General features: G+C 36.5%; 1 pseudogene; it reads left to right on the top strand.

Moving 5' to 3' along the window:
• Positions 1 to 834: 834 nt before the first annotated feature.
• LOC113325078 lies at positions 835 to 3,596 on the top strand (annotated as a pseudogene).
• The last annotated feature ends 19,259 nt before the right edge of the window (positions 3,597 to 22,855 follow it).

The raw sequence follows: 22,855 nt of genomic DNA, 5'->3' as shown, positions 1-22,855 counted from the left end.
TAGATGATAGTTTTAGTATTTTTTTCCAATTCTCACTAATTTACCTCTGCTTTGGAATCACACCAGAGAATAATACTCATCCTAATCAACACAAAAAATTAATTTAATTTTTAAATATACCCCATGGAGGATATATATACTCAATCTTGGAATATTTGGTAGTACCTCCCATGTAAATTGTTACGGGATTGATAAATTTCCTAGAATCTAGAAAGACAAAACTAGACTATTTAACTCTTTAAGTAGGAACTAATATGGGTATTATTGAAAAGATTTTACTCTCTCTGATATTTTTTAATCTCCGTGAAAGACTCTACAACGTCAAGTAAATTGGAACGGAGGGAGTATAACATAAGTTACATAACCTTGTATAACATCGATTTTAATTATTAAGATTTATATTTCAATGTTAATCTTAATCTTCATCTTAATCAAGGTTCAAATTGTACCGATGAAGTCAAGTCTTAAATAATAATTTTCATGGATTAGACTTAAATTTTTGATAGAGACGAACTAAATTTCAATTTTAATGTTAGTCAGGGTTTCAATATCGAGAAACTCTTATAAGATTTCAATAGGAACAGACATTGGGGCATTCCTAACTTAACGAAGTACAGTTTGAACTCTATCGCCAATTGATTCCTTGAATATGCCAAGTATCCAGTTTTAACTTTTATGAAGAAGAGGCGGTGGTGGTGGTGATGACAGTGGATATTGTAAGTTGTAGTGGCAATAGTAATGATAGTAACAGGGATTACTGTATTGGAAAAGAGAAGAAGGAGAGTTTTAATTACTCACTTTAAATTAGGTCTACAACAAGTGTGTTTTTAGAATATGGATGGTACTTTTAGGTAAAGCGCGAGTGGTATTTAGGTAAAACCTTAACTATTCGGTTTTCAACTTCCAGAAGTAAGAACAACTCTTGCATTGACCGTTTGTTTGTTGGAGATTAACAGCACAAAGGCCTGGCTCGGATCAACGAAAGACAAAGCCCAGGGGCCAGATTGCCCTAAAGGCTGCACTCTAGTGCATTTGATCAGTTTATGGAACCGAAAATTAGAAATAGACTAGGAAACGCGAAACTTTTGCTACGAAGAAGTGGAATTAATTGTGTGAGACTGACTATAAGTAAAGGCTTTGCTTCAGCCTTCATGTGTTTGTCATTCAAACTGAGATATATCTGTCCGTGATCGAGAGCTTTTGAGTTTTTATATCGGTCTCTTTTTGCTGATCAATCTTCCCCCGGCCAGTAGAACTCGATCCAACAATTCAATAACAATGCCTTATCAACAATAGTGCAGTAGTTATTGTATCTCTTTCTTATTTTTCCTCTTCATCACACTCCTTCCTACCATTCCAGTCACAACCAATATTTTATCTGTCAACCCAGATACGAATCACACACTGAGTGAGTTCTTAGATACCGGTCGAGGTAGTGATGTCGTTGGCTTGTCGGAATTAAAGAAATACTTCCACCGCTTTGGGTACCTACCAGCAACTGAAACGAATTTCACCGATAATTTTGATGAGCACTTTGAATCAGTTGTCACTCTATACCAGTCCAAACTTGGGTTACCTGCGACTGGTAGACTCGATTCCGCTACTCTATCTCAAGTTATGTCACCAAGATGCGGTGTGCCTGATCAGAATGATGATCATAACAAGTTACATGCAACTAAACACTACTCGTTTTTGAAGGGCCGGAACATATCATCGATTACATTAACATATCAGACATTCGTGTTGCCCTTGAGCGGGCTTTCTCGACGTGGTCCTCAGTTATTCCAGTTGATTTTACAGAAACTCAAGATTATGAGCATGCTAACATCACCATCGGTTTTTACTATGGCGATCATGGGGATGGGGATCCATTTGATCCTACAGTTCTTGGACATGCAACTGGTCCGGGACCAGGCGCACATTTACATTTCAACGCAGCGCTTACTTGGGCAATTGATTTCAGTTCAGAGAAATCAAAAGATGCCTATGATTTGGAAAGCACGGCGGTACATGAAATCGGGCATTTGTTAGGGCTGGATCATTCAAATATTAGCCAAGCAATCATGTGAGGCGCTAGAGAGAAACACGTATACTTGGCTCTGGATGATGTCAATGGTGCTCAAGCTCTCTACGGCAAAAACCCAAATTTTAAATTAGATTCTCCCGAAGGAAAAGAAGTGGCTAGTAGGGATCAGTCTTCTTCTTCGTTTGGTTTAAGGGAAATCATTATTTGTCTAGTAGTTAAAGCATTGTTTTTCTTATAATCTCTAGTTGCTGAACGAACTCGATTCTTTCATTTTCCCAGTTTCGAATACAAATTTCGATTGTTACTTGGTAATGTAACTCTGGGTTCATAGTCACAAAATATCGTTACATTTTGATCAAACCTGATATTCTCCGTGTAATGATATTAAGCATGAAGATTTTGAGCCTACTTATTATATGGAAATTGCACATTTAACATTTCCAGAGAACTTTAATAGTGTGCCTGTGTATAGTCATTTCTAATTACAAAGACCTATTTCTTGGAATCATTTATAGAAGACTAAACTTCCCACAAATATCTTCTATATTTTCTTATGAAATGTCTCCAAAAGTGTCTTCATGTGTAACAACCATAACGGAAGCATGCACATCTCTTTATTGAATGCTCCTTTCTTTTTTTTGATGAATACAACAAAAAAAATTTATAGATAGGAGGATGAAGTACAGTAGAAGCCATGGGGATCCCATGGGATACAACACCAAAGCAAGAAGAGAAAAAAAAAAAAAAAAAAAAAAAAAAAAGCCTCACCAAACTGCACAATAGGGTGAGAATTGCAAACAAACATAAACTGATGGTGGATTAATTCAGTAAGAGCCTCTACCTACACCACCATTTAGAGAGATAAATAGATCTAGTGCCTGTTTACTACAAGGGCCCAGATATAGTGTAGATTTTGGAATGTAATACCTCTGAAAGAAGATGTCCAATATAGCAACAATGACTTAATCTTCCTGATGAGAGTATCCTGCTTGGAAAGTTGTAATCAATAATGACCTCACTATACTAAGAATGAAAATTGTGTGGAATGTTGTAATCAATAATGAAAATTGTCATGTTTTATCTGTTCAATTTGATGATTGGCATGTAGCATGTTTCAGGTGAACAATCAAAATGGTACCACAGCAAGTATTCCGGAATGGTTTGGTTTGCATGTTTGGAAATGCAGGTGCATGAAAGTTGCTGATAATGAAAATCCTAACACACAATCTGTTATACACTTGATTAAATCTGATTATGCTAATTGGCATATAATAAGTACTTCTAAATCTGTACCCAATACTGTTGATATTATCCAAATAAGAAGATCTTATGTTAAGCTTGATCCAACATTTAACTAAGTTCAACTTTGATGCAACTTATAAAGAAGCTTCACATGAGATAAGAATTGGACTAATCCTAAGGAATTTTACAGGTGTCGCAGATGGACTTAGAATGCTTCAAAGACAACGCAGTAGATCCTGAACAAGCTGAAGCCAAAGCTCTTTTGAAAGTTGCTCTATGGACCAAAGAAAAAGGAGTGGAGGACTTACGCTTGGAAGGAGATTTTTAGAATGTCAACGTTATTAATGGAAATTTAGATGTAATGTTGATACATGAAAAAATATCCCTTAACGGGCTTAGGGTGTCCCTAAAAATGGAGATGAGCTTGGCATAAGGTGTGGGGACTTGGGGGACTAATCCCAAGTCCAAATGGAAAATATCCATGAAAAGGAAGGACAGAGAAGGAATTGATAAGAAAGAAGGGGGCGATATTAAGGAATGACATTAGGAGTAAATAAGAAAGGTTGGGACATGTGTCATGATGTGATAAAAAGAGGGGCTTTTGGGAAAGCAAATATAAGAAAGAATAAGGTACAATAGAAAGGTAACTCTCTCCTACTATTCTTAGTATAGTGAGGTAATTTGGTGTGACTAGGACGGGTAGAACCTAAAACTGAATTCACCCCTCAGCATTTGGCGACCACACCTGGAGGCTCGTGCCTAGCCCATCATGACATACCCAGAAGGCGCTAATTCAGGCGCGGCAGGAAACCAAGCGGCCAATCAACCCGTTAACCTTGACGAGGTGATGATGGAAGCTGATGATAGCGAGGAAGAAACACTGATCCTATGCGTTATCAAGCAATCGGCGAACCATGGATACCAAAATAGAGAGGCGGCAACAACACAGGAAAAGAACACACATGCAACTCGACTATCGAAATCCATGTCATCAACTTTGCAAAACATGCAAGAAGAATTGTACTAGCGCTCACGAAGGAGACAAGAGCTCGAAGACTGGATAGCACAAGCAGTGATGGCAGGACAAAGTACCCCCGAGGAAGCAACAAAAGGTGAAGAACACAAAGGAGACAAAACAACAGTAATGTCATAAAAACAAATTGCCGAATACTTAGAGCATAACTACCATGTGGTAAAACAAGACAATCATTGCCGCGTAAGTAGCCCATACCCTGCGCATCGTATCCCGAAGACTACACCTCTCCAAAGTTCAAAGTGTACGAAAGACAAGGAAATGCGCGAGAACATCTCAGCCGATTCTTATCAACAATGAACGACATAGCTACCGATGGAAAACTGTGCCTAAAAGAATTCCCCAAGTCACTCACAGGCACATCATTCACTTGGTATGATAATCTAAAAGAGAAAAGTGTGGATTCCTGGAAAACTTTGTCTGCACTCTTTCTTGGGAAGTTTTACTCGGCCAAAAGGAAGACCACGGCGATAGACTTGAGCAAAAGTGGGCAAAGGACAGGTGAAGAAGTAGGAAAGTACATCTTACGGTTCCGGCGCTTGGCACTGGACTGTCATGAAGACATCAACGAGGAGGCGCTTGTCGAAATTTGTGTATCCGGAATGATCCCAGCTTTTAGGGGGTTTAATTAATTTCAGGTTCCAGACCTTCGTTGAACTAGAAGAAGCAGCTGAGAGAACTGTCGACTGCATAGGAGCCACTAAAGTTTATCTTTTTTGTATTCCATATGTATTAATAGTTTTGTCACTAAAATTGACAAATGGGGAGATTGTTAGATCATATCTCGGTCGACCTCGCATGCGTTGATATATCAAACATGTTTGTTAATGTTAGTGATCAAAACTATGAGTCTTGATTTCTAGTCTATTATAGCTAAGTCTCGGACTAGGATAGAAAAGTATAGTTGAGCTCAAGGACTTCATGGCGATTCATCATACAACGACGAAGATCTACACAAGGAACCGTGGAACTTCATCAACAAAAAGGTATGTGGAGACTTGAACTTATCTATTACTCAAAAGTCTATCTATTCTATCTCCTACTTCTTATGAGACAAAAAGTCGTATGCTATATAGACTGGATCATATACATTTGACATTTCGAGCTGAGTATTCACTACTTATCTTTTTCTCGAAATCGTGTGTTGGTAAAGCGTTTCGCTTTGATCAAGTTTATCTTCACCTAGTGACGAAAGTCATGAAAAGTTTCAATTATTTTGAGAATTGCTCTGACGTGAAACGGTCTATGAATAACGGCTATATAACGTCCTCTGAGAATGTCTCAATGATCGGAATGAGAGTTTAGATTACATAACCATGTATTCCTTAATCCGAAGTTTTCGAATTTTGTTGATTGAGAGAAACCGGAGGAATCGGCTTTGCCAAGTCCGCGAACCCAGTCCGCGAACTCAGTCCGCGAACTGACGGAAGTTCTCTTGCCGAGAATTTCTGTTGGGATTTTTCAAAAAACTCGTTTGCGTGTTTAGTCTGCGAACTGGCGGAAGTCTCTTTGTCGAGATTTTCTGCTGAGTTTGGAAACTCTGTCGGTTGCCTTAAGTCCGCGAACTTGTTTGTGAGCTTAAGTGGTTATGATCTAAAGATGTGCTTTGAACATGAAACTTATATTACTAAGGAATGCTTTATGCAAACCGTGGCTATAAATTTCATGAGCCGATTCATCGAATCATCTTTGTTTCAACTGTGTCTTGTGTGGTTACATAAGATCTCATAGCAATTGAACAACTCTCTAACTAGTTCATTTGAGTCAGTTGAACTAGGTTAACGACTTAAGTTCATTTAAGTTCATTTGTTTCAACTGTGTCTTTGTTTCTCCTTTAACCTTTCGTTTGCTTCTCTAGAACCAGGTTAACGACTTAAAGACTTCATTGGGATTGTGAATCCAGACCGATACTACTTTTATCGTAGTTGTGTGATCTGATCTTGCATCTTCTATCGTACGAGTACAATCTTTGATTGGCTTGAGATCGTGAGAGTTCTCCGATAGGCAAGATATAGAAGTCACAAACATCTTCCTCTCACTGTTTGTGATTCCTCGACAAACCGCTTGTGTAGTCAAGAAGGATTGTGGAGAGGTGATTGATTAATCTAGGTTGTTCTTCGGGAATATAAGACCGTATTATCAATTGGTTCCTGTTCACCTTGATTTTATATCTTAAGACGGAACAAAACCTAGGGTGTTTCTGTGGGAGACAGATTTATCCTTTGATGGATTTTTCTGTATGAGACAGATTTGTTTATTATCAAGTCTGCGATTTTGGGTTGCAGCAACTCTTAGTTGTGGGTGAGATCAGCTAAGGGAATCAAGTGCGCAGTGTCCTGCTGCGATCAGAGGCGTATGAGTACAACTGTACGTTGGATCGGTGGGAGACTGATTGGGGTTCAACTATAGTCCAGTCCGAAGTTAGCTTGTAGTAGGCTAGTGTCTGTAGCGGCTTAATACAATGTATATTCAATCTGGAGTAGGTCCCGGGGTTTTTCTACATTTGCAGTTTCCTCGTTAACAAAATTATTGTGTTTGTATTATTTCTATTTTTGCATTATCTTTGTTATATAATTGAAATAATACAGGTTGTGCGTTTGTGATCATCAATTGGAAATCCGACCTTTGGTTGTTGATTGATATTGATTGATCCTTGGACATTGGTCTTTGGTACCATCCAAGTATTCCTTGTGTTTGATTAGGACTCGCTGATTTCTATTAGCTTGAGTAATATCAAAAACAAGAGAGAGATATTAACTCCTTGAGATACTTTTATCTAGATTGAGTCTGACTGTCTAGTTGATTCTCTAGCAAAGTATTTCGGAGTTAGTCCATACAAATTGCTAAGCGAAATATTGGGTGGTGTTGTTAGACCCCCACTTTTTCACAAGATAATAATCCATCCCACCCCCAATTCCAACTATTCAGATTTTAATTGAAACTTCTGATTTCGATTTCAATCTCTATTATTCAACAAAAATATTAAGATGCTAATGTCGAGCTTCACATGACCACATCGATTCTTCTTGAGATGCTAATGTCAAACTTCACATAACCACATCGATTCATCTTTTCATAGGGGGTTTTACTTTCAAATTAGGGTTTCAAACGAACACACGAACTGACATTGAATAAAGTCCACAATGAAGATTAAGGGTTTCAATTACTGAATAAAATCAAAACTGGAGATTATAAATTGTTGGATTGAACTAAAGCTTCAGGTGACAGATCATATTTTCAGATGATGTTGTGATAATTTCATTCCCTTTTCCAGGTTAGTTTGAAATAATTGAGTCGACAACGAAGATTATGGGTTTCAATTACTGAATAAAATCGAAACTGATGATTAAAAATGGCAGGATTGAACTAAAGCCTCAGGCCACATATCAGATGTTTATATGATGTTGTGATAACTTCATTCCCTTTTCCAGGTTAGTTTGAAATAATTGAGTTGACAACAAAGATTATTGGTTTCGATTACTGAATAAAATCGAAACTGATGATTAAAAATCGCAGGATTGAACTAAAGCTTCAGGCCACATATCAGATGTTCAGATGATGTTATGATAATTTCATTCCCTATTCCAGGTTTTTCTGAAATAATTGAGTCAGTAATGTCAGTCCAACTATTTGGGGACTACTTTTTCGGTTATTTTAGCATCTCTCTGCTGCTGCATCTGGAATAGAAAAATGACATGAAAAGTCAAATGGATTCATGAAAATTTCCTTATGAATTGTGATTATTTCTTCGTGCAAATTATTATGTAAGAAAATTTATATTGCAGCAAAAAGACCTTAGTCTTGCAAGAAACTATTCCATCTTTGTTGCGATTTGTATTCTGAACTTATAGAAAGGAATGTTGTGATGTGCATTCTAGACCTTAATAGAAAGAAATAAGTGTGATGAATTCTTGCAAACAAATAACTATATTTCAAATTCCAGGGTTACTTCTATATGTGCAGCTCAGGCCAATTTTTACTTTTCGTTTTGATTGTGCAAATCGGTGTTCATTCTTTTCTTTCACTTGTTACTTTCCCAACTTCATATTGTAGTATTGATGTTTGAATGGGAACAAATGTTTGAATTGTGTATCTGGTATTATAGTATGAACAATAGTGATACGAAGTTAATAACAATGTGGTTTTTTCATTGTTATACTCAATAGCTCTGCAATTTGTGATACGAAGTTAATTACCCTCAAAACAGCTTTGGGTGTCATAAAAATAGGGAGAAAAGAATAGAAATATTTGAGATTTGTGCGAGAGACAATGATTTCAATTAATGTTTTTGCTTGCTCATTTGAATCTGTTTTTGAGATTTCTTATACCACTATCTTTGATATGGTGATGGACAGGTTTATCCAACTATTTCTGTTTTCTATCTGACCTAAAATATCTTTGTTTTCTACTGTACAACTCTCTGTTTTTGAGACATGTACAGGTTTATCCATTTTAGTCGAGTTCGGTTTCAACTGTGTTTTCCGAATGGGTTTCATGATTTCAACATTTCCCTCATAACTCAGAAGACATTTAATCTGTAAATTGTAGTTGTATGTTGAAATGCTTAGGAATCTTTATCAGATTGCGTGCCAAATATTTGCGAAAATGCCTATGAGAAAATTTAATGATGTTTGATAAGTTAGGTGTAGAAATCCACAATTCTCGACTAAAAAATCATGTTCCGTATTCCAGGAAAATTCACCCTATCATAATCTTAGTAGAGCCATTCTCATCTCTGGGCTAAATCTTGATTACTCTATTCCTAAGTGAATTGTTTATACCAACTACTATAATGACATAGAATTCTATCAATATATAAAAGGGAATCTTTATGTAATCATGAAGTGTTGTTAATATGGTAGGGCGGGCTAAGTATTCCCCGGCGTAGCTCTAAAATCACAGAAAAGGCTCGACCACAATAGAGAACCACCATGGAATTCCTAAAATTCCATAGCAAGCTCAAACATAAGAATGAGAAGATCTTGACATTTCTTTTGTGCATATTCACTCTCTTCTGCTCTATAAGTCATACATACTACTAATTGTACTTTGGTGGTCTCATTTTATGTAAAAAGCTAACTTACTTATAATTTGTGAAACACGCGGGACTCTTTATGTCTTAAAATATTATGGACTGAAACTAACTTATAATTTGTGAAACACGCAGGGACGTTTATGTCTTAAAAGATTATGGACTGAAACGAACAATTAGCTGGGAATTAAAAGGAGCTTAATGTATTTTTTACTAGAAAGAAACTAATAGCATCCGATTTGAATTTTTCCGAGAGAAACTCAAAGTATCATTTTTGTATAAACAAATACTATAGATTGAAATTTATTGAATATAGAGTTCGATTTTTTTGTTTTTAAAAAAATGACAGGCGCATCGCACATGCATGTTATACTAGTACTGATTAAAGAAAAATGCTAGATAAACAATCCCACAACCAAACAACACAAAAAAAAAATCACTCGCAAAACTTTCACTCTGCCCTGAGTGGGGGTTAGTTTGGTTTTTCTTTTTGGGTTATTTTTTCACAAAATTGGTTAAAAAAATCAAAATCAACAATTCCTGGATGAAATGGACAGTTAGATTTTGATACTGTTTAAATGGACAAAAATGTAAAAATAGGCAGGATGTAACCAGTTTCATCGTGTCCATTTTCAAATATTTTTTCTTATTTTTAATTTACACAGGATGTATCCAGTTTCATCCTTGCTATTTTTTAAATTTAAGCTAGGATAAATCCAGTTTCATCCTTGCTAAATTTTTTTTGACCATTTCACCCAAACTATTTTTTACTCGTCCATTTGAACCGTGATTTAAAAATATTTGAACAAATGACCCATTTTCCGTTGTTTTTTTTGGGCGGTACATAGTAGAACCACTCTTAAAAAGAACATACAAATTTCATTTCGATATTTCGAAAACTTCTCCTAATCTTAGCTAGCCTGCGTGAGGGCTTTCCACATACACCAAAGAAACTGAAATTTTTACACCTAACAAAACCTGTTGTAAGATTCAAATATATGGACTGTCAATATCATGAATCAATGGATCTTAAATTATAAAAATCAAGCTTAAAAATCTAATGCTCCCACAATTATTATTTATCATATAACTTTTACTTTTTATGGAATCAAATTCACTAGCTAAGAGTGCTAGTGCTACAACCAAAACCACCACTGCCACTCTACTACTCTAGGGTTTTGGTCCCATTTGAATTCATAATGTTGAATCATCATGAGTCACGACTGTTGCGGGTTTAAATATTAGCTGGGCTCCATATTGAAAATGGGCCATAGCCATATGAATGAGCTCAGCCTATGGCCCTATGAGCATAAGTGAAATCTGTTTGTTGTATGATAAAGTAGGGGTGTGCAACGGACGGACGGTTGCGGATTAGGGGTCACCCGCAACCAAACCGTCAAAGTTGCGGATTTGAAAAATCAAACCGTGACCGGCCCAATCAACCGCGGATTTTACATCCGCGGATCCGCGGATTGTACGGGCCGGTTGCGGATTAACCGCGAATTTGTTAGGCCAAGCCCACTAATTTTAGAGCAGAAAATGTTCCATTTCGGCCAAGCCCACTAACAGCTTTAGTATAAATGGGCTTTGAGAACCGCAACGGTGCGGAGGAACTAGATTAGCATGATTGCAGGACTAGGAAATAAATCTCTACGATGTGTGTTGTCTGTCTCTGACCCGGGCATGGTCGCTGAGTGTACTAACTCTACGATTTTCACATCCTAATCAATCTGAAAGCTCCTCATTTTTGCACATACAGAGAAGTCTTGAGAAATGAATTAGAGAGAAAGAAATGACTATTTCACTCCACTAGACTTGTGAGATTTCGTCCACTCTACATGAGGATCATGAATGAAAGTTTCAAGAACTCATTAGTCTGTCTGTGTGTTTTAAGCACCGAAAGCGTGACTTCACAGACCTTCAAGAAAGACCCCTCGTATCCAGTTACGCCCACACACACATTAAACATTCATTTGTTAACACAACTACCTTTATAACATATTCGGAAACAACGGTGCGGGTAATCCGCGGTTTTTAAAAGACAACCGCAACCGCAACCGCACCGCGTGCGGATTTGAGAACTCCATCCGTGTCCGGCCCATACATCTTGCGGTCTGGGTGAAATCCGCAATTTTGCGGACGGATACGGGTCAAATCCGCGGTTACGGTTTTTATGCTCACCCCTATGATAAAGAGAGGATGATTGCAATTTAATTTTTAGATTCTAATTTAATCTACTAGTCTAATCCAGTAATCTAATCTAATTAAGCTAATCCTATATAAAGGATTCGTCATTCAGTTTACCAAACATTTGATTTCTGTGTGATTAGATACTTTACAAAAATCCATATCCTCTCTTGCTTAATGGTAATCACATCATTATGGTGCTCGTTATCATCGTCATCGACTCATTGCTCTAATCTAATCAATCAATAAAAAGTAAACACTATTACTGCTAAGACTTTATTTTATCAATCACCATCATTATTTGGATTACTACTGGTAGTGAAGAGAAATTTATCCAAAGTAAGCAAATTTTTAAGAAACCCAACTTAGCAAGTAAATGAGTAATAATCCATGTTATCTCGTTACTGCCTAAACATTGAACGCCACTCATCCAATGTGATGTCCACTTTTATTATTCTACTGGGAATATTATGTTTGGATACCATTTAAGAAGTTACGTTTCATTTTGGTGAAACAAAAATGTTAAGAAAAACGTAACCTGTTTTTTTAGAAAGTCAAATGTAGTTTGATGGCATAAATTCAGGATGCCTTTTAAAAGTAAACAAGTTAATTTTTTTGTGAAACGATTTATTTTTTATTTTTTTTGCTTCTGATTTATAAAATTGACTTGTGTTTCTAGTATACAAAACACTCTTTTAGTTTGGGAATAAAATTTTAGAATGACATTTATTTTTTTAGGGAAAGAATTGACCTTTTACCAAATAAATTGTTTTTGCTTCTTATTTTCTAAGATTGACTTATGTTATCCGGCCAACTTTCCCGAGCAGGCTCAACCAGGAAAACAACCTCGCTGCTGATATAAAATATTATCATAATACAAGTGACATGTTAACATGCCATGCATGGTCCAAAGACGAGAGTTTTAGAGAGTATTGTTGTCTGTATCGAATAAAGCAACTTCTGGTGACCAAATTTGTTGTTTCGTGTGTGTTAAACAAACAAACCGTATGATTTTTGGCTAAGTTAAATTTGCGTAGATCAGCAGCATAATGATATTTCACGGCGTGAATGTGTCACCATCTCATGCAAACCCACCAACCCAAGTCTCCATCCATAATTGGGCATCCAATGGGTTAACTCATGCATACGTGTCACCATGCCTCGAACTCGAAGAATGCTTTTGAATCACAGTTTTGGACATATCTTTTATTTCTTATCCTTGTGATTTCTTTATGGCATCCCGTCCAATATATGACTTCCGTTGTGGCAACATTTTTCCTCATATTATAGATTACTTGTGAGGGGGATCCCATTAGCTACGAGGAATGCTCTCATGGTCCAAAATTATGAACTACCGGATATTCCATGAATTATGTAAAACAATCATGATTGCAGGATGTATTAGTTTGATCTAAAGAACATAGACGTCATTGTCCATTAACCAAAATATATATTCACCTCATTGGTTAAGAGATCATTTTAAGAAATTTGGTCAAATGATTTTATTTTATTTTTTTTTTTGATGCTAGGCATAGGCCCGTCCTGCCCCTGGCAGCGTAGCCACCGACTTACTCTTCATTGAGCAAATTCATCCCTCTTGAACCCATGTTAAAGTTAATTTACACTTGAGTGGAGACTCGAACCGCCGGCCTCCTACTTGAGAATCAGACTTCTGGCCAACTGGACTACCCCCTGATGGTTGTATCTTTTAAACTTTTAATGTCTCTTTTAAGTACGTGGTAAATTCATTGGTTGTTGAAGCATATCTTCTTAAAAATACCAAGTTCATAAAAAGGAAAGCCCGAATTTCCCGACTAGCAGGCTCGAAAATCATACTCATAGATTGTTTCAGTACATTGTGAACTTCTGTTCTCAATTTAATACCAACGGAGTCCAGTATATCTTTGAAGCTTTTAGTGTCTCTTTAAGTACATGGTAAATTGATTGATTGTCGTAGCATTTCTTATTAAACAAACCAAGTTCATAAAAAAAGAGACCGGATTCCCTGATGCTTAGTTTTATGGTCTTCTAATCTAGCATCTAGATTGGAAAGCCACGTCAACAAGAATAACAGCCTAAGTCTTTTAATCTAGCATGTAGATGCACTAAACCATCTCCAGTGTCGCGCTAAATGGAACAACGCCAACCATCTCATCCGTGGATCAAATAATAAATCAATTTCGCTGAACCATTTCGCAAAAAGTAGAATTCTGGTTTAGCTGAATGAAACCGTGCAACTAACGGTATATCTGGAGAGAAAAGTAGTGTTGAAGAGTAGACAACGTTTTTTATCTAATCTAGAAGTCAAATCTAGCCCACAAGACTTAGCCTGATCGTGACTAGCAGGATGGAAAATCGAACTCATGACTGGGTTCAATACATTGTAAAATACAATTAGAGAGCTAATTGATGAGCACCCTGGAGATACAAAACAAATAAATAAAATAAAATAAAAACCGAATGTCTTTATGTTTAACATCTTTTCTGTTGTTGTCATTATAACCTTGCCATTATAACTTAAAAAAATTTCATCTAAACAGTTGTTAAAACTATTACTCAAAAACCTAGATACCTAGAAAACTATTACTCAAAAACCTTTTTTTAACATTGTGTCAATTCCATGTTACTTTCTCTTTTCTATCGAGTAAACGTCGCCATTGAAAGACTCTACTGAGACAGAGATAAGTTGTCAAGAACATTATAAGGTAGGATGGGCAGTTGGTCAGATCTATTATTATAAATGGATGGTAGTTGGAGTCAGTGGCTTTCCTTGGGTTCCTCTTCTGGGATCCTCGGGGAAGAGGATTAAACCGTCTCTTACAGATGTAGTGTGATTGATGCACTTTCCTTTTATCAACCCTTCGAGCGGAATGGGTAAAAGGAAGCGAAATCAATAAATATATCATATTAAAAGTTCGTTTGGATACCAGAAATAGTAGTCAGAAGTATAATGTTTTTGATTCACAAAAAGTTAACTTTTTCGCTTCTAGAAGTCATTGTGATTTGTGCACTCAAACTTACTTCTGACTTTTTTGCTTCCAGAAGTCAAATAACAACTTCTGCAGTGGTACGGTAGCGCCTTTTGATAACATGCAGCAGTAAATTCTTGACTTCTAGATTTTAGTTTGAGTGTGAAATTTCAGAACGACGTCTAAACGAAAAAATAAAGTCGATTTTTTATGCTTCTGGTATCAAAAAACGCTAGACATGCCCTTAGTTGGTGAGATTAACAACTTATAATAAAAGGATAGTGACTCAAACTACGATCAACAGAATACTAACTAATGGGTCGGGCCAAGTAGTTCACGATGGTGAGGAGGGTAGTTGGATCTTTGTATCAAAGCCTACGGGAAGCAAACATGGTACTAATCTGATCCAGAATATGAGTCACTCACTGAGTCAAATCCAAGAGTCGAACTTGAAAAGACAAGGGTACCCAAATATACCTCATGCTAAAACTTTTCCTACCTATAAGTCCTTTCTCCGAAAGTGATTGTCTATGGACTGAATCGAGACAATACAACTAATTGGTTCACACTTCGTGTGATCGTCTATGGATACGATACCGAGACAATACAACAACTAAGTATGTTACTTGATAAAAAGGTTCGGACTTAACCAAACACAATAGGATTCACTTATCAAGTAAATAGGAATTAACGTTTGTGTAATTTACTTTAATTATAATAAAACAATTATAATGCGAAAATATAAAGTAAATGACACAACAAGATTTTGTTAACGAAGAAACCGCAAATGCGGAAAAACCCCTGGACCTTGTGCAGAATTGAATACTCTCAGGATTAAGTCGCTACACAAAATTACACCTAACTTCGTATAGTTGAGACCAAGCAACTAAACCTATATTTCACCTAGTTTCGTCTGTATTCCCACGCCTACGACCTTAGTCACGTACTTGGAACAATTCCTTTGGTTCGTATTCCAAACAATAAAGGAACAACAAATCTGTTTGGTATCAACTCTATTCAACCAAGTGATATGAGTCGGACAAAGGCTCTTCCGTTTATCTTAACATAAACTCCTTCGTCAGATTCTTAGATCTATCTTATATTCAATTACCGAAGTAATCGTTTAAGATTAAGCCAACAAAATTATTAATCCAAAGAACTGTGTTGATATCTACTCAATTAATCAATCCAATCTATCACAAAGATAAACTGATTATTAATTGGATCCTCTATGACCGAAACAAGTATTGTGCACACCAAAGATTATGAAACCACAAACCAGAAATATTCAATATCTTCTTCGTCCTCAAATCTTCTTAGATCTTCAATAAAAACCTGCACACAATCACTTGAATCTCTTGTGATCAATCACGCACAGAACGGAGTCTGTTAACAATGGATTATCACAAGATCGTTTTTAGAACTAACAACAGTCTAAAGATCCCTGTCGAAACTCTGAACTAGTTTGAGTGAATCTTATATCAGAAGAGAAGATTCTCAAGCATAAACAAACTAGGTGCAATCCAAGTTCAACCACCGTTAGTCAATCAAATTAAAGAAAATAAAAGATAAACCACAATTATCTAGTTTCCCACCAGCGGTACACGCTAGAGCTTCTCAATACCAAAGAAGACTTTAAATTGAGCGGCCGTAAGAGATTTCGCATAATTAGGTTACTCTCCTCTCCGAATAGGCGGCTACACCAGTAACAACACAACAAAGAGAAAGTCTATTGTTACGAAGGCAAGAAAGGTAAACTTCAAGTATTTATAGACAAGGAAGTTTGGACACCAAGGAATTTCCAAAACCGAAAATATTCTCCAGATATTCATTAAATCACAAATTCGGTTTCCATAATTCCTGGAAATGCTCTGTCCAAAAATAATGATCGAAATCTCTCGGAAAATCTCTAATTAGTAAATGCACACTACTAATTCTGATTTCCCTACCAAATGAAGTTAAATACCTTAATTAAAAGATTCTTAACTTATTTATGTTTCGATCCTGGGATTCTCTTCCCTTAGCTATTAAGGAATAACTTTGAACAATTAAAGAAATAAACATTCATATCACGTGTTCAAAGTATGTCGACATCTTAACTTTGCAAGTTCTCTTTCACACTTACAACCTTGAAACCGATTTGCCACACTTCTAAACAAGTTTAGAATTGGTTCATCTGACTTTCAAGAACCATGTGATCGATAAAATAACATTCAATCACAATCATGGGGTTAACGGTTCTACCAAAACAAGTTTCGTTTCTAACTTCCATGTGAGTATTGTGCATAGTCACACTAGTTTTCCAAAATTCGGTTGACTAGGTACTAGGATCGGTTCCCCACATATATATGGTATCTAACTTATATGTGTTGCACATGTCCATAGGATCGGTTCCCCTTTCTGCTATAAACCTTGCTGCACCTCATACAAGGATCGGTTCCCCTTTGTGATGTACTGCACCTCTTACTAGGATCGGTTCCCCTTTCCCATATTTGGTCAGACAAAAAATCACAAACTCGATCATACCATCTCAAGTGATTACTTAAAATCGGTTTCACTAATAAAAGTCATACCAATACATAAGGCAGGCCTTTGTGAATAGTTCTACCAAGAACACAACAAGTCTTGAATGGTTATACTCAGTCACATATATTGGTTGTTCATAAGATATGCAATGAATAACAAAACCAATAACGCCTGGCGATTTCCTTTTCGATTCACAAACAAGTTTATGAACTTACTTCCTTAGAACACATGTAAAACATTGTTCCCTAGGATGAAATCCTCACCTCATACCCATACATAATCACAATAGCATTCAAATGATTATGGCGATGTCTTATCTACAAAGTATAATGGTTAAGCAATAAACCTCGTATTGTATTCCTTAATAATATGTCTATCTAGAGTTCAAATATGCTTCGCAGTTTTTTTTCAATATGCACGACTTGAAAGATACGTTAGGGAATGAAACAGTTCAAGTCAAATATCACAAACCTCAAGTGGAATGATGATTGTTGTCGTTGTAGCTCCTTGCTTCTTCACATCTTCAAGTCTTCGCAATACTTGTAAAGTCTCATATCCTAATACTTTCAAGCTAACCTATACGAAGTTGACTCTAGTACATAATAAAACAACTTTTAACATGAGTTTTGATTCACTAAAATATGACAACCAATCTTGACATACCAACGCTTGGTGGGTTCAACCGATCTATGCTCTAACAAAACTCTAGGTTTCATGTATTACGTGAGCAGGAAGATAGTGTGAACGGAAATACGGAGCATGAAGAAGAATATGATGATGTTGGGCAGAAATAAATGTTTTAGAAGATGATATGGTCCAAAATATAAATGAGACCAAGAGAGATAAAGCAACGAAGCTGAAGTGGTTAACAAAACAACTGATTTTTTTTGTGAACTTAGCTTGTAGCTACGGACACATAAGTGAAGAAAATATTAAATCTATCAAAGAAAATATGATACAACTTGTTCTGAGATATAAAAACAGATTCACAAGGACGGAAGTTAATGATGGGGAAGATGAAGATATAGTGTCTCATGATACTTCAAAGGAGGACGACTCTATTGGTGATAATCTAAATGAAGAGAATGAAGATGTGTAATTCAAGGGAGGATAATGTTGTAAGAGGAGTTTAAAATCATTAGCTAGAATATCAGAGGCTTGAATGACTTTGATAAGATTACGGCTCTAAATAATTTGATAGATAATCAAAGATGTGCAGTGTGCCTTGTTCAGGAAACCAAAATTATGAAGTTTTCTAATTGGTTTGTTTGGCAACTGTGGTATGATGATAGTTTCGACTGGACTTATATTCCTTCTGTTGGGACAAGTGGCGGTATCCTTTATATTTGGGACACCAGCAAATTAAATAAAAAAGATGAGAGAATTGGATTGAAAAACATTTCTACGTTGCTGCACAATAGGGTGATTGGATTCAAATGGGCAATCTCAAATGTATATAGCCCATGCGAATATAACTCTAGATCTGTTTTCTGGGATGATATGGAGGAGATCAAACAATGGTGGAATGGTCCTTTGTGTGTTGCCAGAGATTTCAATTCTATTCGAACGGATGCAGAAAGAAATAGAGGAGAAGGAGATGCTCGGAATACTACTTTTCTCAATAATTTGATCATCTTGAACAATGATTTGGTTGATCAGCCTTTGATTGGAGGAGTTTATACCTGGTCCAACAATCATAGTGACCCTCTTATGTGTAGATTGGATAGATTCTTATTCAGTTTAGACTTTGACGCAGCTTATCCTAGGGTGTTTCAAATTGCTTTAACTAGAAATATATCTGATCATAATCCTCTGGTATTAATTACTAACCCTATGGTGGCAGGTAAACCTTATTTTAAATTGGAGAGGAGTTGGGTAGAGCAAAGGGATTTTTCAAAAAACGTGGAAGCTTGGTGGAATGCAATGAGTTACAGTGGAAGTGCTACCACAGATTTCTTTCTTAAATTGCAAAATCTTAAGTTTTTTATGAAGCCTTGGAGTTTGCAGGAATTTGGATCTGTCAAGAGGCAGAAAAAGGAGCTTATAGAGAAAGTTGAAAACTGAATTTGTTGGAGGAGAGTGGCGCTCTTAATCCTATTCAACAAGAAGAAAGATTAAGATATAAAAGTCAACTAAGGGTGGTGGAGAATCTTGAAGAAAGAAAGTGGCATACTAGAGCCAAACAAAATGGTTTTTGGTGGGGTGATGTTAATACAGGTTACTTTCACAGAATTGAAAGTGCTAGGAGAAAAAGAAACACTATTGCAAAATTACAAATTGGTGGAGAGCATTTTTTTGATCAAAACATTATCAAAGAGGAGATTCAAAATTATTACTCCAATTTATTTACAGCTCAGAGTAAGATTTATTCTTCTTTTAATTCTTTTTGTTATCTAATGTGGGAGAGGAGAGTAGAGAATAGTTAGAAAAAAGATTAACTGAAGATGAGGTTTGGTCAGTGATAAAGAAGATGGGTTCTAATAAGTCTCCTGGTTCAGATGGATTTACATCTGAATTCTACAAAAGTTGTTGGGGAACTATCAAAGGAGACTTTATGAGATTAATCAATGATTTTTACAGGTATGACTCTCTTGACTGGAGAATCAATTGTTCTTTCATTACTTTTATTCCAAAAAAGGAAGATTCTTGTACTCCGAAATATTTTAGGCTTTTAAGTCTAATTGGGAGGGTCTACAAGATCATATCTAAGGTTTTGGCTGAGAGACTTAAAACTGTGATGCCAAAGTTGGTTTCTGATTTCCAAGGTGCTTTTATTCATGAGAAGCAGATTTTGAATGGTTTTTTAATAGCTATTAAATGTGCGGATAGTAGATTGAAGTCGAAAAATCCAGGTATCTTATGTAAGATTGATATGGAGAAAGCTTTTGATAATGTGAATTGGCAACCCTTATTGTGTATTCTTCACAAACATGGTTTTGGTGAGAAGTGGATTTCTTGGATTCACTGGTGTATTTCCTCTGTGATGAGTGCCAAATATTGTATATATTTATCCCTTTTTGTTGGCATTTAACTCATCTTTTGTGCATTAATTCTACATTTTATCCCATATCCTGTATTTTCATTGTTTTCAAGAATAAATATTTTTATTAATTAATTTTGCATTTTTAGGTAATAAATAAAGTCTGGATGACTTGCGGAGCAAAAAGAGCAGAAAAGTAGTGAAAAGCCGGGAGAAATCACGCAAGGAAGCCGCGAAGAATGGTGAGCACAACCTCATTTTCTACACACAAAAACGCCTCCGTTCTCAGCCATCAGATCAGTTCTCAGAAGCATCCGATGGTCGCTCCTTCATAGAGCATCAAAATCTGAAGTCTCTGCCAAGCACCACAGCGCTGAAATTCCAAGCCTTCAGATTAGATGGTATTGGATCCAACGGTTGCTCCCTTGCTGTTCATCAAAGTTTGATATCTCCGCCTTACACTACAGCACCTAACCTAATCTAGCACCGTTCGTTTCGTTGTATCCCTTCATCCGACGGTCGATCCTCGCTTTCCTCCGCATCACCGTCCGATCTACCGACCAGCTCCACATCTCACGGCTTAGTCTCGCTGAACATCAAAAATCGATGGACTCGCCTCACACCAAAACAACCCTAGGATATATAACCCAAAAAATGAAGAAACCCTAATATTTTCACTTCTCCTTCTCTTTCTTCCTCTCTGCCCGTACCACCTTCTCCACCGAACACCATGTCCGCCACCGTACACCACCACCTTCTCCACCATACGTCACCACTTCCACCAGCTCCAACAACCACCCTACTTCACCCTAGAAACGTACCCATCACCCTAGTTAGCCCATAGCACAAACCCTACCCACTGCTAGGGTTTTGATATGGGAAAACAAGGTAGATGGCTATGATTCATCACATGCGCATGGAGAGAATGAAAGAAGAGCAGCAGAAGACACATGGGTTCGACAAGACCAAACGAGTTAGGTAAAATAGAAAACCTAATTTCATCTTTTTGATTTTTGGGGGAAATTTAGGGATTTGGTTTGTAAACCCTAATTGGGTGTCCTGGGTATAAATAGGGGATATGTATTATGTGTAGAGGGTGTTCTTGGGCTAGCCGAGATTCCCCCAAAATTGGGTTAGTTTAGGTTTAATTTCAGTTCTTGAATTTCAATTAAATTTCAATTTAGGGTTTCAATTTTAATTTCAAGTTCTGTTAAATTCTGTCACTTTTTATTGCAATTTGTGTTTTAATTTTAATTTCCTGTTAGTGTTAAATTTTAATTCCCTGTTAATGTTAAATTTTAATTCCCTGTTGTGTTTAATTTCAAAATCAGTCAATTTAGGATAATTCAATTTCAATTCCATGTTTAGGTTAGTCTAATGTTTTAATTTCAGTTATGTTTCATGTTGTTATTTAATTGTTTTAGTATTTTGTTCAACTGTTTAGTGTTTCTTCTCACCTGTTTTTATGTTTAATTCCAGTTCTTGTTTATGTGTTAGAGTCATTGTTAATGTCTTGTTAGTGCCATCTTTAGTTCACTGTTAGTTGTTGTTCACTGTTGAGTAATGGAATGTTAGATTAAAACCTGGGTGCATTGTGTTGATTGAGTAGTGGGGAGAAACTAGTGCTCACTAGTGACAATGAGCAAGCTAGTTCTCTTCCCACTCTAGTGTATGCCTAGGTTCTCATCAGTGTTTTATCTTATAACTGTATTGTCTTCACACTCTTGCATTTGGCTCACAGCCATTGTTTAGCTCTAGTATCACTGTTTTTCTTCACATTTTTACACACTGTTTTCCACCATTTTTCTCACTGCCTTTCTTTTGCTGTTTAGTTTTTAGTCTGTTTAATCTTTGATGTTTTTGCCATTCTTTTGTTCTCTGGTTTGCTTCCAATTTGGCCTAGAACCACTGTATACACTCCTCTTTGAGGCCTACCAAGTTTTTGGCGCCGTTGCCGGGGACCATTTTGCATTGAAATATACATATCTCCCGGCCGCCACCAAGTTTTTGGCGCCGTTGCCGGGGATTGGTGCTGTGTTTTTCTTGTTATTTTATTAGCTATTTTTGCATTTCACTGCATAGCATTTGCATCTGCATCTGCTTCACTTCATTTGCTGTTGGACCTGCTGTTCTGAACCTGTTTTTCCTCTGCTGGGACGCCACCAAGGAAAAGAACCAAAGCCCAACTGGGTTTTTGCAACAATATCAGAGCAGTTGGGCTGTGCTTAAAAGGTAACCCATTTAAGAGAACCCGAATTGTGGGCTTCCAATTTTTTTAATTGTGGGCATGTAATATTAAAGCCAATTTTTGGGCTTCTCTTATTTTCTGTTGGGTTTGTAATAATTTTTTTTGTGGGCTTGTTTGTTTAATTTGTGGGCTTGTATTTAATTTTTGTGAGCTTGTTTAATTTGGACTGGTAATTTGTATTCTGGGTTTAAACCCAGCTGAGCTTGTAACCGACCACGCTAGTTGAACTCGTTAGTGGGCCGAGTACCCAAATTCTAGGCCGAGATTTTGGACTCAGTTCCACCAAAAGTTTTCAACCAAGCGGAGCCAAAGCAAACGCAAAACAAACAGTGGGCGTGCTCCCATTCAAAAACCAAATTTTATTTTCTTGTTTTTTTTTAAAAAAAAAAAAAAAAAAAAAATATCTTGCTCCCATTTTAAACCAAATTTTTTATTTTACTCCCATTTCAAAACCAAATTTTCAAAATATATCCCATCAAAAAACCAAAATTTTCCCAAAAATCCAAACCCATTAAAACCAAATAGTGGGCTTTGTGTCTTTTCAAAATGGGCCAACCTCATGCTCTCCATGAATACATGTATCCGTCAATAAAAATTCCATTATCATGTATT

Source organism: Papaver somniferum, chromosome 11 (genome assembly GCF_003573695.1).
Source record: "Papaver somniferum cultivar HN1 chromosome 11, ASM357369v1, whole genome shotgun sequence".
NCBI classification, from domain to species: domain Eukaryota; kingdom Viridiplantae; phylum Streptophyta; class Magnoliopsida; order Ranunculales; family Papaveraceae; genus Papaver; species Papaver somniferum.
The sequence above is the reverse complement of the archived record's forward strand: the minus strand, read 5'-3'. Positions and strand labels throughout refer to the sequence as shown.